The sequence below is a fragment of the Mustelus asterias genome, chromosome 10 (assembly GCF_964213995.1).
Source record: "Mustelus asterias chromosome 10, sMusAst1.hap1.1, whole genome shotgun sequence".
NCBI classification, from domain to species: domain Eukaryota; kingdom Metazoa; phylum Chordata; class Chondrichthyes; order Carcharhiniformes; family Triakidae; genus Mustelus; species Mustelus asterias.
Window position 1 is genome coordinate 69436231 of NC_135810.1, and position 14660 is coordinate 69450890.

The window sequence follows — 14660 nt, forward strand, 5'->3', positions numbered from 1 at the left end:
TGGGATTCTCCTTAATCTTACCCGCCAAGGTCTTCTCATGACCCCTTCTCGCTCTCCTAATTTCCTTCTTAAGCTCCTTCCTACATCCCGTATACTCCTCTAAATCCTTAACACCTCCTAGCTCTCTGAACCTTCTGTACGCCTCTCTTTTCTTATTCACCAGGTTCATCACAACCTTCGTGCACCACGGTTCCCGTACCCTACCAACACCCCCCTGTCTCATCGGAACGTTGTCATGCAGAGCTCCAGACAAACATTCCTTGAAAATCCTCCACTTTCCTTCGGTACTTTTCCCCAAGAATGCCTCCTTCCAATTTACTCGTCTAATTTCCTCCCTGATGACACTGTATTTCCCTTTACTCCAGAGAAACACTTTCCTAGCCTGCCTGATCCTATCTCTTTCCAATGCTATCGTGAAGGAGATAGAATTATGATCGCTATCCCCAAGGTGCTCACCCACCGAGAGATCCTCCACCTGTCCAGGTTCATTAGCCAGCACCAGATCAAGTACAGCCTCTCCTCTAGTAGGCTTATCCACATACTGTGTCAGGAAACTCTCCTGGACACACCTAACAAACTCCTCTCCATCCAAACCCCTAGCCCTCGGGATATTCCAATCTATGTTTGGGAAATTAAAATCTCCCATCACGACAACTCTGTTATTCCTACATCTCTCCAGGATCTGTTTCCCCATCTGCTCCTCAACATCTCTGTTACTATTGGGCGGCCTATAGAAAACACCCAGCAAAGTTACCGACCCCTTCCTGTTCCTAACCTCCACCCACAGAGACTCCGTAGTCAATCCCTCCACGGCGTCCACCTTCTCTACAGCCGTGACACTATCCCTGATCAACAGTGCCACTCCCCCCCCCCTCTCTTGCCTCCTTCCCTGTCCTTCCTGAAACATCTAAAACCTGGCACCTGAAGCACCCAGTCCTGTCCCTGAGACATCCAAGTCTCCGTAATGGCCACCACATCACAATTCGAAGCAGCAATCCACGCTCTAAGCTCATCCACTTTATTCACTACACTCCTGGCATTAAAATAGACACATCTCAGACCTTCAGCCTGAGCACTTCCCTTCTCCATCACTCGTCTAACCTCCCTCTTACCCTGTCTACATTCCTTATCTATTTGCGAGCTAACCTCCTCGCTCTCAGTCCCCTCATTTCGATTCCCTCCCCCCAACCTTTCTAGTTTAAAGTCTCTCCAGTCGCCTTAGCCAACCTTCCCGCCAGGATATTGGTCCCCCTGGGATTCAAGTGCCACCCGTCTTTTTTAAACAGGTCACACCTGCCCCTAAAGAGGTCCCAATGATCCAAGTACCCAAATCCTTGTCCCTTGCTCCAGTCCCTCAGCCACGCATTCATTCTCCACCGATTCCTGTTCTCACTCTCCCGTGGCACAGGCAGCAATCCCGAGATTACTACCTTTGCATTCCTCTTTCTCAGCTGTCTACCTAACTCCCTATATTCTCTTTTCATGACCCCTTCCCTCTTCCTACCTATGTCAGCAGTACCTATATGCATCACGACCTTCGGCTCCTCTCCCTCCCCCTTCAGGATTTCTGGGACTCGACCAGAGACATCCCGGACCCCTGCACCAGGGAGGCAAACCACCATCCGAGAGTCCCGTCTGTGTCCGCAAAAACGCCTATCTGACCCCCTCACCGTAGAGTCCCCAATTAGCACTACCCTCCTTTCCTTACCCTTTTGCACTACTGGGCCAGGCTCAGCTCCAGAGACACTGCCACCGCTGCTTCCCCCAGGTGGGCTGTCCTCCCCAGTAGTACTCAGACAGGAGTACTTATTATTAAGGGGCACATCCACCGGGGTGCTCACCATCAACCGAGCTTTCTCCTTCCTCACTGTTACCCAGTTACCCTCCTCCCGTGGTCCCGGTGTGACCACCTGCCGATAGCTCCTGTCAATGACCTCCTCACTATCCCTAACCCGGCGAAGGTCCTCGAGCTGCAATTCCAGTTCCCTAACATGGTCCCTTAGGAACTGCAGCTCAACACACCCAGCACAGATATATAGATGTTCGTCTCTCTTTCCCGGAGGCTTGTCTGTGATTTAAGCAGAGGAAGCAGCGACCAAATGGGAGAGTGCGAGAATGGCTGTTTGACAGACTCCCCCCACTGGGACAGTTGCACTCAGTCACTCAGTCACTTCAAAGGAAACGCTGCGGGAAGAGCAGGGGACCAAAGGTGACACCTTGACTGCAACGACCAGAAGAATTGTGCATTATGACCCAAGGATACCAGATGGTTTCTAACCATGATCCAAAGACTATCAGAAGCTGTTAAAGGAACTATAATTTACGATCAAGGACTGTTAACTGGACTTTGCTTCATGACTTGTATTGGGAAACCTGATGTATAAATATCCATGCTTCTTGTGTTCAGTGAGAACTTTGGCTTCCACTTTCAAGGGGTCAGGTTCTCCCATAATCTTATGAGAATAAAGCATGACTGTATTTTGACTCATACCAGCCTATAGAGGTATATTTTCCGACTTCACCTCCCCTTCCCTTCTCTTCTGTTCTCTTCCCTTCTCTTCTCTTCTCTTCTTTTCTCTTCTCTTCCCTTGTCTTTCCTTCTCTTCTTTTCCCTTCTCTTGTCCTCTGTTCTCTTCTTTTCCCTTCTCTTCTCTTCTCTTCGCTTCTCTTCTCTTCTCTTCTCTTCTTTTCTCTTCTCTTCCCTTCTCTTCCCTTCTCATCTCTTCCCTTCTCTTCTCTTCTCTTCCCTTCCCTTCTCTTCACTTCCGTTCTCTTCTCTTCCCTTCTCTTGTCCTCTGTTCCCTTCTCTTCCCTTCTCTTCTCATCCCTTCTCTTCTATTCTCTTCCCTTCTCATCTCTTCTTTTCTTTCGTCTTCTCTTCTCTTCCCATCTCTTCTCTTCTCTTCCCTTCTCTTCCCTTCTCTTTCCTTCTCTTTGCTTCTCTTCTCCTCTCTCCTCTTCCCTTCTCTTCTCGTCCCTTCCCTGCTTTTCTCCTTTCTTCTCTTTCATTCTCTTCCCTCCTCTTCCCTTCCCTTCTCTTCTCTTCCCTTCTCTTCTGTTCCCTTCTCTTTGCTTCTCTTCTCTTCTCTTCCCTTCTCTTCTGTTCCCTTCTCTTTGCTTCTCTTCTCTTCTCTGCCCTTGTCTTTCCCTCTCTTCGCTTCTCTTCTCGTCCTTTCTCTTCTCTTCCCTTCTCCACTCTTTCCTTCCCTTCTCTTCTCTTCCCTTCTCTTCTCTTCCCTTCTCTTCTCTTCTCTTTCCTTCTCTTCTCTTCTCTTCCCTTCTCTTCTCTTTCCTTCTCTTCTTTTCTCTTCTCTTCACTTCTCTTCTCTTCCATTCTCTTCGCTTCTCCTCTCTTCCCATCTCTTTCCTTCTCTTCTCTTCCCTTCTCTTCCCTTCCCTTCTCTTCTCTTCTCTTCACTTCTCTGCCCTTCTCTTCGCTTCCCTTATCTTTCCTTCTCTCCTCTTAAATTCTCTTCTCTTCTCATCCCTTCGCTTCCCTTCTCTTTCCTTCTCTTTGCTTCTCTCCTCCTCTCTCCTCTTCCCTTCTCTTCTCTTCCCTTCCCTGCTCTTCTCCTTTCTTCTCTTTCATTCTCTTCCCTCCTCTTCCCTTCCCTTCTCTTCTCTTCCCTTCTCTTCTGTTCCCTTCTCTTTGCTTCTCTTCTCATCTCTGCCCTTGTCTTTCCTTCTCTTCGCTTCTCTTCTCATCCCTTCTCTTCTCTTCCCATCTCCACTCTTTCCTTCCCTTCTCTTCTGTTCCCTTCTCTTTTCTTCTCTTTCCTTCTCTTCTCTTCTCGTCCCTTCTCTTCTCTTTCCTTCTCTTCTCTTCTCTTCACTTCTCTTCTCTTCCATTCTCTTCGCTTCTCCTCTCTTCCCATCTCTTTCCTTCTCTACTCTTCCCTTCTCTTCTCTTCCCTTCCCTTCTCTTCGCTTCCCTTATCTTTCCTTCTCTCCTCTTAACTTCTCTTCTCTTCTCATCCCTTCTCTTTCCTTCTCTTCTCATCCCTTCTCTTCTCTTCTCTTCCCCTCTTCACTCTTCTCTTCCCTTCTCTTCCCCTCTTCACTCTTCTCTTCCCTTCTCTTCCTTTCTCTTCTCTTCTCTTCTGTTTCCTTCTCTTTGCTTCTCTTCTCTTCTCTGCCCTTGTCTTTCCATCTCTTCGCTTCTCTTCTCGTCCCTTCTCTTCTCTTCTCTTCCCCTGTCCTCTCTGTCCTTCCCTTTTCTTCTCTTCTCTTCTCTTTCCTTCGCTTCTCTTCTCTTCCCTTCTCTCCCTTCTCTTCTCTTCTCTTTCCTTCTCTTCTCTTTCCTTCTCTTCTCTTCTCTTCTCTTCCCTTCTCTTCTCTTCCCTTCTCTTCACTTCCCCTCTCTTCTCTTTCCTTCTCTTCTCTTCCCTTCCATTCTCATCGTCTCTCTTCTCTTCACTTCTCTTCTCTTCCCTTCTCTTCTCCTCTTCACTCTTCTCTTCCCTTCTCTTCTCTTCTCTTCCCTTCTGTTCCCTTCTCATCTCTTCTCTTCCCTTCTCTTCTCTTCTCTTCCCCTGTCCCCTCTTTCCTTCCCTTCTCTTCTCTTCTCTTTCCTTCTCTTCTCTTCTCTTCCCTTCTCTCCCTTCTCTTCTCTTCTCTTTCCTTCTCTTCTCTTTCCTTCTCTTCTCTTCTCTTCTCTTCCCTTCTCTTCTCTTCCCTTCTCTTCACTTCCCCTCTCTTCTCTTTCCTTCTCTTCTCTTCCCTTCCATTCTCATCGTCTCTCTTCTCTTCACTCCTCTTCTCTTCCCTTCTCTTCTCCTCTTCACTCTTCTCTTCCCTTCTCTTCTCTTCTCTTCCCTTCTGTTCCCTTCTCTTCTCTTCTCGTCCCTTACCGTCTCTTCTCTTCCCTTCTCTTCTCTTCTTTTCTGATGTCTTCTCTTCTCTTCCCTTCTCTTCTATTCTCTTCCCTGCTCTTCTCCTCCCTTCTCTTTCCGTCTCTTCTCTCCTCTTCCCTTCCCTTCTCTTCTCTTCTCTTCTCTTCTCTTCTCTTCCCTTCTCTTCTCTTCCTTTCTCTTCTCTTCTCTTCCCTTCTCTACTCTTCGCTTCTCTTCTCTTCCCTTCCCTTCTCTTCTCTTCCCTTCTCTTCCCTTCTATTCATTCTCTTCTCTTTGGGAGAGGTTGTTTGAGGGTAAATCCACATCTGGTATGTGGCAGTCTTTTAAGGAACGGTTGTTAGGGCTACAGGACAAGCATGTGCCTGTAAAAAAGAAGGATAGGAAGGGTAGGATTAGAGAACCGTGGATAACCAGGGAAATTGAGGGACTGGTCAAAAGGAAAAGAGAGGCGTATGTTAGGTCCAAGCAGCTAAAAATGGAGGGAGCTCTGGAGGAGTACAAAGAAAGTAGGAAAATACTCAAACGGGGAATTAGAAGAGCAAAAAGGGGTCACGAAATGTTCTTGGCAGACAGGATTAAGGAGAATCCCAAGGCATTTTAATCATACGTTAGGAACAAAAGGGTTGTTAGGGAAAAAATTGGACCTCTCAGGGACAAAAGTGGGGACTTATGCTTGGAGCCCAAAGAAGTAGGGGAGATCCTAAATGAATACTTTGCGTCGGTATTCACAAAGGAGAGGGATGTGTTGACTGGGAGTGTCTCGGAGGGGAGTGTTTAACCGTTGGATAAAATCTCCATTACAAAGGAGGAGGTGTTAGGTTTGTTAGAGAATATAAAGACTGACAAATCCCCAGGGCCTGATGGAATCTATCCAAGGCTGCTCAGGGAGACGAGAGGTGAAATCGTTGGGCCTCTGACGCAAATCTTTGTCTCGTCACTGGACACAGGTGAGGTCCCAGAGGATTGGAGGATAGCCAATGTGGTCCCGTTATTTAAGAAGGGTAGGAAGGATAACCCGGGTAATTATAGGCCGGTGAGCTTGACGTCCGTGGTGGGGAAGTTGTTGGAGAAGGTTCTTAGAGATAGGATGTATGCGCATTTAGAAAGGAATAAACTCATTAACGATAGTCAGCATGGTTTTGTGAGAGGGAGGTCATGCCTCACTAACCTGGTGATGTTTTTTGAAGAAGTGACCAAAATGGTTGACGAAGGAAGGGCTGTGGATGTTGTCTATATGGACTTTAGTAAAGCGTTTGACAAAGTCCCTCATGGTAGGCTAGTGAAAAAGGTTGGATCCCATGGGATAAAGGGGGAGGTGGCTAGATGGGTGGAGAACTGGCTTGGTCATAGAAGACAGAGGGTGGTAGTGGAAGGGTCTTTTTCCGACTGGAGGCCTGTGACTAGTGGTGTACCGCAGGGCTCTGTATTGGGACCTCTGCTGTTTGTGATTTATATAAATGATCTGGAAGAAGGAGTAACTGGGGTGATCAGTAAGTTTGCAGACGACACAAAACTGGCAGGACTTGCAGATAGTGAGGAACATTGTCAGAGGCTACAGAAGGATATAGATAGGCTGGAAATTTGGGCAAGGAAATGGCAGATGGAGTTCAATTCTGATAAATGCGAAGTGATGCATTTTGGTGGGAATAATGTAGGGAGGAGCTACACGATAAATGGAAGAACCATAAAGGGTGTAGAGACGCAGAGGGACCTGGGTGTGCAAGTCCACAGATCTTTGAAGGTGACGTCACAGGTGGAGAAGGTCGTGAAGAAGGCATATGGCATGCTTGCCTTTATAGGACGGGGCATAGAGTATAAGAGTTGGGGTCTGATGTTGCAGATGTATAGAACGTTTGGAATACTGCGTCCAGTTCTGGTCGCCACACTACCAGAAGGACGTGGAGGCTTTGGAGAGAGTACAGAGGAGGTTTACCAGGATGTTGCCTGGTATGGAGGGGCTTGGTTATGAGGAGAGATTGGGGAAACTGGGGTTGTTCTCCTTGGAAAGACGGAGGATGGGGGGAGACTTAATAGAGGTGTATAAAATTATGAAAGGCATAGACAGGGTGAACGGTGGGAAGCTTTTCCCCGGGTCGGTGGTGACGTTCACGAGGGGTCATAGGTTCAAGGTGAAGGGGGGGAGGTTTAACACAGATATCAGAAGGACATATTTCACACAGAGGGTCGTGGGGGCCTGGAATGTGTTGCCTGGCAAGGTGGTGGAGGCGGACACACTGGGAACGTTTAAGACTTATCTAGACAGCTATATGAACGGAGTGGGAATGGAGGGATACAAAAGAGTGGTCTAGTTTGGACCAGGGAGCGGCGCGGGCTAATTGTTCCTTGTTTCTCGTTTCAAGGCTTCATTCTATGATCACCTTGCTGGTGCCAGTACAGAGCGAGACTGCGGATAGTTGGGAACCTGTCTCGGGGGCAGGGAATTCAGATGGTGTACGTGGAAGTGGAAATGACTAGGGTTGGGAAGCATTTCCCGATCAGGGCCATTGTGATCTCCTGGACTCGTTTCGATCGCCTCAGGGGGTCGGAGAGGAATTTCCCAGATTTTTTTTCCCCATATTGGCCCTGGGGTTTTTCACTCTGGGTTTTCGCCTCTCCCTGGAGATCACATGGTCTGGAATGGGGGGGTGGGGGTGAGTTAATAGGTTGTAATGAACAAAGCATCGTAGCTGTGAGGGACAGCTCGGTGGATAGGATATTGGTATGTAGATAGGCTGGAAAATTGGGTGGGGATCCTGGATTCAGGATTCAATCCTGGACCGGGGAGCGGCGCGGGCTTGGAGGGCCGAAGGGCCTGTTCCTGTGCTGTATTGTTCTTTGTTCTTTGTTCTTCCATTCTCTTCTCTTCTCTTCTATTCTATTCCCTTCTTTTCCCTTCTCTTATCTTCTCTTCTCTTCTCTTCTCTTCCCTTCTCTTCTCTTCTCTTCTCTTCTCTTCCCTTCTCGTCCCTTTTGTTCTCTTCTCTTCCCTTCTCTTCTCCTCTCTTCCCTTCTCTTCACTTCCCTTTCCTTCTCTTTTCTTCTCTTCTCTTCTCCAAAGCTCCAATATTTCTTTCTTGAGATTGGCTTGAACACAAGCAGTTTTGTGTGTATGCACTAATCATTTCCATCCCACCCAAATTGTTTTATTGCAACTGCCTGACCTTAGGGCAGTGTCCGGAGCTAATGTAACTCTTAAAATCAGATTTCTGGTTCCTCTTCATTTCTGTCCACTTGATCGATTAAAATTACTGTATTGTCCATCGTAAAACCAAAGCCGTTTGTTTCCAGTAAAGAGATCAGTCCACATCCTCAACCTAGAGTTTAGAAACCTCAGACGGGACTTCCCAGCCATGCATGCACCATGGTTGGAAATACCTGCCAGGGGTCAACATACCTTTAAATGGTCCACCAAAGTTTCTGTCCCACCTGCTTTGATCCCCACGGTAGGCGGGACAGGAAATTTTTGCCCCTCCTGACCTCAGGGTAACCATATTTCTCCTCAGGCCACAGTAGTGTCCCTTTCTTTGCTTTTTGTATTCAACAATAGCTCACTGGCTACAATATAAAAGAGAGGCAGCTGTCGTTATTGGTTGAAAACAGATTTCGCTGCCTGTCGGTCCGAGAGTTCTGGAGGAAAAACCCCCAAAAACAGTGATTATGCAAAGCAGAGAGCGAGAGAGCGTTTTTAATCATAGAATCCCTTCAGTGCAGAAGGAGGCCATTCATAAGAACATAACAACTAGAAGCAGGAGTAGGCCATCTGGTCCCTCGAGCCTGCTCCGCCATTCAATAAGATCATGGCTGATCTTTTTGTGGACTCAGTTCCACTTACCCACCTGCTCACCATAACCCTTAATTCCTTTTACTGTTCAAAAATTTATCTATCCTTGCCTTAAAAACATTCAATGAGGTAGCCTTAACTGCTTCACTGGACAGGGAATTCCACAGATTCACAACCCTTTGTGTGAAGAAGTTCCTCCTCAACTCAGTCCTGAATCTGCTTCCACTTATTTTGAGGCTATGCCCCCTAGTTCTAGGTTCACCCGCCAGTGGAAACAATTTCTCTGCTTCTGTCTTATCTATTCCCTTCATAATCTTGTATGTTTCTATAAGATCTCCCCTCATTCTTCTGAATTCCAATGAGTATAGCCCCAGTCTACTCAGTCTCTCCTCATAAACCAACCCTCTCAACTCCGGAATCAACCTAGTGAATCTCCTCTGCACCCCCTCCAGTGCCAGTATCTCCTTTCTTAAATGAGGAGACCAAAACTGTACACAGTACTCCAGGCGTGGCCTCACCAGCACCTTATATAGCTGCAACATAATCTCGCTGTTTTTAAACTACATCCCTCTTGCAATGAAGGAAAAAGTTCCATTTGCCTTCTTAATTACTTCCTGCACCTGCAAACCAACTCCTTGAGATTCCTGCACAGGGACACCCAGGTCCCTCTGCACAGCAGCATGCTGCAATTTTTTACCATTTAAATAATAGTCCATATAATTCGGCCCATCGAGTTTGCACCGACCACAATCCCACCCAGGCCCTATCCTCATAACCCCATGCATTACCCCTAGCTAGTCCCCCGACACTAAGGGGCAATTTAGCACGGCCAATCCACCTAACAGACACATCTTTGAACTGTGGGAGGAAACCAGAGGACCCGGAGGAATCCCATGCAGACACGGGGGCAAGTGCAAACTCCACACAGATAGTGACCCCAAGCTGGGAATCAAACCCAGGTCCCTAGCACTGTGACACAACAGTGCTAACGACTGTGCCACCGTGCCGTCCTTTTTGTGTTAACCATGATGCAGAATTTTAGTGAGAATGGATTCCCTGCCTGAAGGAATGGGATTTGTGGAGATTAAAAGGCCATGGAGTCATTGGGCTGTACCTTGCTGCTGGAACTCAATTTCATTCTACTCAGGAGGATTGAGTGAAGGAACCTTTAAAAGAACAATGGTAGATTTACCCTGGGAGGGCATGGAGAAGAGAGCCTATGAATCACTGGGAGGAGTTTGGGACTTTATCAGAACACTATGGGGGCGATTCTCCCTGCTAAAGCAGGGCAGTGGCTGGGAGACTCAAGCGAAGGCTGTTTAGCGGGCTTCCTGCTGGGCGCCATGGCCTCCACGTGTCTCCAGACACTGGATTTCTGGCATCATCAGCTCCGCGGCAGAAATTGGTGTGGAGCTGTGTAATTTATGCTAATTAGAATTCGCATGTAATTAATGGTCCCGGGACTGAAGTCCCCGAGCCGGTAGCATCTCCCCCTACTGCCAGGAATGTTTCACTCCAGCGGAGTTTACAACAGCTCCCCACTCGCAGGAAGCTGGAGGCCCAATCCCACTGGAGTGAAGGGGGCCATCGAGACCCCCCAGAGGTTGGGAGTAAGGAGAGGGTGCCCCCTGGGCATTGCCAGATTGGAAGTGCCAGCCTGGTCCCTTGGCACTGCCCAAGGGGCAAAGGTAGCAATGCTCAGGGGACATCTTGGCACTGCCCACTGGGCATTGTGAAGTGCCAAGGGAAGGGGCCAGAGAGAGGTGGGGCCTATTGGGGGGCAGGGCTTATGGAGTGGTTATCAGTGTGGGTGGGGGTCCCACTGCCATTCTGCACTTGGTCTGGGAGACAGAGGAAGGGATCGGGGCTGCGGTGGAGAGGGGTTAGGGCTGCAGGTGGGGGGTTGGGGGGAAATCGGGACTGCCAATGGGGTGGAGAGCGGAGATCGGACTACTGGGGATGGGGGAAAGATCGCGGTGGGCTGTGGGGGAGCAGTGGGGTGAGGGGTGGGTGGCAAGAGTCCGGATGAGTCCAGGGGGCCAGTGATTGGGCCATGTTGGGGCAGCGATGGGCGATCATGGGGCTGGCCAGCGATCGAACTGGCCAGTGATTGGGAGGCTGGCAGTGCGGGGCTACTGCACATGCACCAATCTCGGTGCTGACAGTTCAACGTTAAGTGCAGTGGCCCACTCAGCACTATGCTTCCGGCCTCTCCAAAAGGAATAGGCCTTGGCCTCTGATTATTCATGTAATTCATGCTGATGATGGATGGAGTGTGGGAGATTCAATTACAAAATCCCACTGAAGAAATCAACGGGAGTTACTCCAGTTTTTACACAAATTCAACGCTAAGGGCCTGATTTTACCATTTTCATTCCAAGTGCTGAATCTGGGTGCAATGCAGATCCGATTTAGAAATCTGCTTTCAGGCGCCCCCTACCCTCTCAGCCATCTCCAGTCCCATTCGCACTGTGGGCGGGGCTTAGCGCAGCCAAAACAATCGGAGCTCTGACCTGTGCATGCGCAGTTTGAAAAAAATTTGAAAAAGTGCGCCCGTGTCAGATCGCACCCGGGCCGCAGAAAGCGGAGAAAGTGGCCCGGGAGCAACAAGCGGGAGCGATGGTTCACACACATCACTGTCCCCCTTATCCACCCCCCCACTACCCACACACATCACTGTCCCCCTTATCCACCCCCCCACTACCCACACACATCACTGTCCTCCTTATCCACCCCCCCACTACCCACACACATCACTGTCCTCCTTATCCACCCCCCCACTACCCACACACATCACTGTCCCCCTTATCCACCCCCCCACTACCCACACACATCACTGTCCTCCTTATCCACCCCCCCACTACCCACACACATCACTGTCCTCCTTATCCACCCCCCCACTACCCACACACATCACTGTCCTCCTTATCCACCCCCCCACTACCCACAGACATCACTGTCCCCCTTATCCACCCCCCCACTACCCACAGACATCACTGTCCCCCTTATCCACCCCCCCACCACCCACAGACATCATTGTCCCCCTTATCCACCCCCCCCACTACCCACAGACATCACTGTCCCCCTTATCCACCCCCTCACTACCCACAGACATCACTGTCCCCCTTATCCACCCCCCCACTACCCACAGACATCACTGTCCCCCTTATCCACCCCCCCACTACCCACAGACATCACTGTCCCCCTTATCCACCCCCCCACTACCCACAGACATCACTGTCCCCCTTATCCACCCCCCCCACTATCCACAGACATCACTGTCCCCCTTATCCACCCCCCCACTACCCACAGACATCACTGTCCCCCTTATCCACCCCCCCCCACTACCCACACACATCACTGTCCCCCTTATCCACCCCCCCCACTACCCACACACATCACTGTCCCCCTTATCCACCCCCTCCCCCACTACCCACACACATCACTGTCCCCCTATCCACCCCCTCCACTACCCACACTAGCTGCCACTCTGCGGGCGATCAGTGGGGAGGGGAGGGGGGCAGGGGTGGTGATCAGTCTGCGCAGTTGCGCAGTTCAGAGCTCCGATCGTTTTGGCTGCGCTAAGCCCCGCCCACAGCGCGAATGGGACTGGAGATGGCTGGGTGCCTATGGGGGCGCCTGAAAGCAGATTTCTAAGTCGGATCTGCATTACGCCCAGATTCAGCACTTAGAATGAAAATGGTAAAATCAGGCCCTAAGAATTTTTTTGGGAGAATCCCACCCTATTTATCTGTTGGAAGTGCCATATGACATATCATTATTTTATGGTATTTTTAGTAGCTTAATGTATTAATTGCCTATGAAGTAATGTTCAGTCCATGATTCTTTCTTACGGGATCCAAGCCAATTGGACACAAAATTGGCTTGATGACAGAAGACAGAGGGTGGTTGTAGAAGGTTGTTTTTCAAACTGGAGGCCTGTGACCAGCGGTGTGCCTCAGGGATTGGTGCTGGGTCCAATGTTATTTGTCATTTATATTAATGATTTCGATGAGAATTTAGGAGGCACGGTTAATAAGTTTGCAGATGACACCAAGGTTGGTGGCATAGTGGACAGCGAAGTAGGTTATCTAAGATTGCATCTTGATCAATTGGGCCAGTGGGCTGATGAATAGCAGATGGAGTTTAATTTAGATAAATGTGAGATGATGGATTTAGGTAGATCGAACCAGGGCACGACTTACTCAGTTAATGGTAGGGCATTGGGGAGAGTTATAGAACAAAGAGATCTAGGTGTATAGGTTCATAGCTCCTTGAAAGTGGAGCCACAGATGGACAGAATGGTGAAGGAGGAATTCGGCATGCTTGGTTTCATTGGTCAGAACATTGAATACAGCAGTTGGGACGCCTTGTTAAAGTTGTACAACACATTGGTAAGGCCACACTTGGAACTGTGCACTGTTCTGGTCACCCTATTGGAACAAAGAGCAATGCAGCACAGGAACAGGCCCTTTGGCCCTTCAAATCTGTGCCAACACAGATGCCTCTCTAATCTAATATTTTCTTGCCTCCACATGGTCCATATCCCTCTATTCCCTGTCTATTCATGTATCTATCCAGATGACTCTTGAATGTTGCTGTAGAATCTGCTTCCACCATCTCCTCCGGCAGCGCATTCCAGGCATTCACCACTCTCTGTGTGAAAAACTTGTCCCTTACATCTGTTTTAAACTTTCCCCCTCTCACTTTCAACCTATGCCCCCGAGTAATTGACCCTTCGACCCTGGGAAAAAAACTTTGACTGTCCGCTCTATCCAAGCCTGTCATAATCTTGTAAACCTCTATCAGGTCCCCCCCATCCTCTGACACTCCAATAAAAATAATCCAAGTCTGTTCAACCTTTCTTCATAATCCATATCCTCCAAACCAGGCAACTTCCTGGTAAATCTCTTCTGCACCCTTTCCAATGCATCAACATCCTTCCAGTAGTGTGATGACTAGAATTGTAACAATACTCCAAATGCAGCCTAACCAATGTCTTACACAGCTGCAACATGATTTTCCAATTCCTATACTCCACGCCCCGACTGATGCAGGCTAGCATGCCATATGCCTTTTTGACCACCATGTCCACCTGAGTTGCCACCTTCAGGGAACTGTGGATCTGTACGCCTAGATCCCCCTGCATGCTAATATTTCTAAGGGCTCTACCATTTACTGTATACTTTCCTTCTACAGTAGGCCTTCCAAATCACATCACCTCATATCCGTCCTGGTTAAATTCCATCTGCGGTAGTCCGTCCAAAGAACACACCCGTCAACTCAACACTCTGATCAAAACCTTTGATCCGGACCTTCAGAGCACCCTCCGTGCTCTCATCCCACGTACTCCACGCGTTGGAGATCTCTACTGCCTCCCAAAAATACACAAGGCAAACACACCCGGCCGTCCCATCGTTTCAGGAAACGGAACCCTGTGCGAGAACCTCTCCGGCTATGTCGAGGGCATCTTGAAACCCAGTGTACAAAGAACCCCCAGCTTTTGTCGCGACACTACGGACTTCCTACAGAAACTCAACACACATGGAGCAGTTGAACCAGGAGCACTCCTCGTCACAATGGATGTCTCAGCACTCTACACCAGCATCCCCCACGATGATGGCATTGCTGCAACGGCCTCAGTACTCAATGCCGTCAACTGCCAGTTTCCAGATGCAATTTTACAACTCATCCGCTTCATCCTGGACCACAATATCTTCACCTTCAACAACCAGTTCTTCATCCAGACACACGGAACAGCCATGGGGACAAAATTCGCACCTCAATATGCCAACATCTTCATGCACAGGTTCGAACAAGACTTCTTCACCGCACAGGACCTTCAACCGATGCTATACACTAGATATATCGATGACATTTTCTTCCTTTGGAGTCATGGTGAGCAATCACTGAAACAACTATATGATGACATCAACAAGTTCCATCCCACCATCAGACTCACCATGGACTACTCTCCGGAATCGGTTGCATTCGTGGACACACTCATCTCCATTAAGGACGGTCAC

The 14660-nt window shown here is 48.9% G+C and overlaps 1 pseudogene; it reads right to left on the reverse strand.

Moving 5' to 3' along the window:
* The window catches only part of LOC144499973 (uncharacterized), a 29274-nt pseudogene that overhangs the window by 3850 nt on the left and 10764 nt on the right, over positions 1–14660 (reverse strand).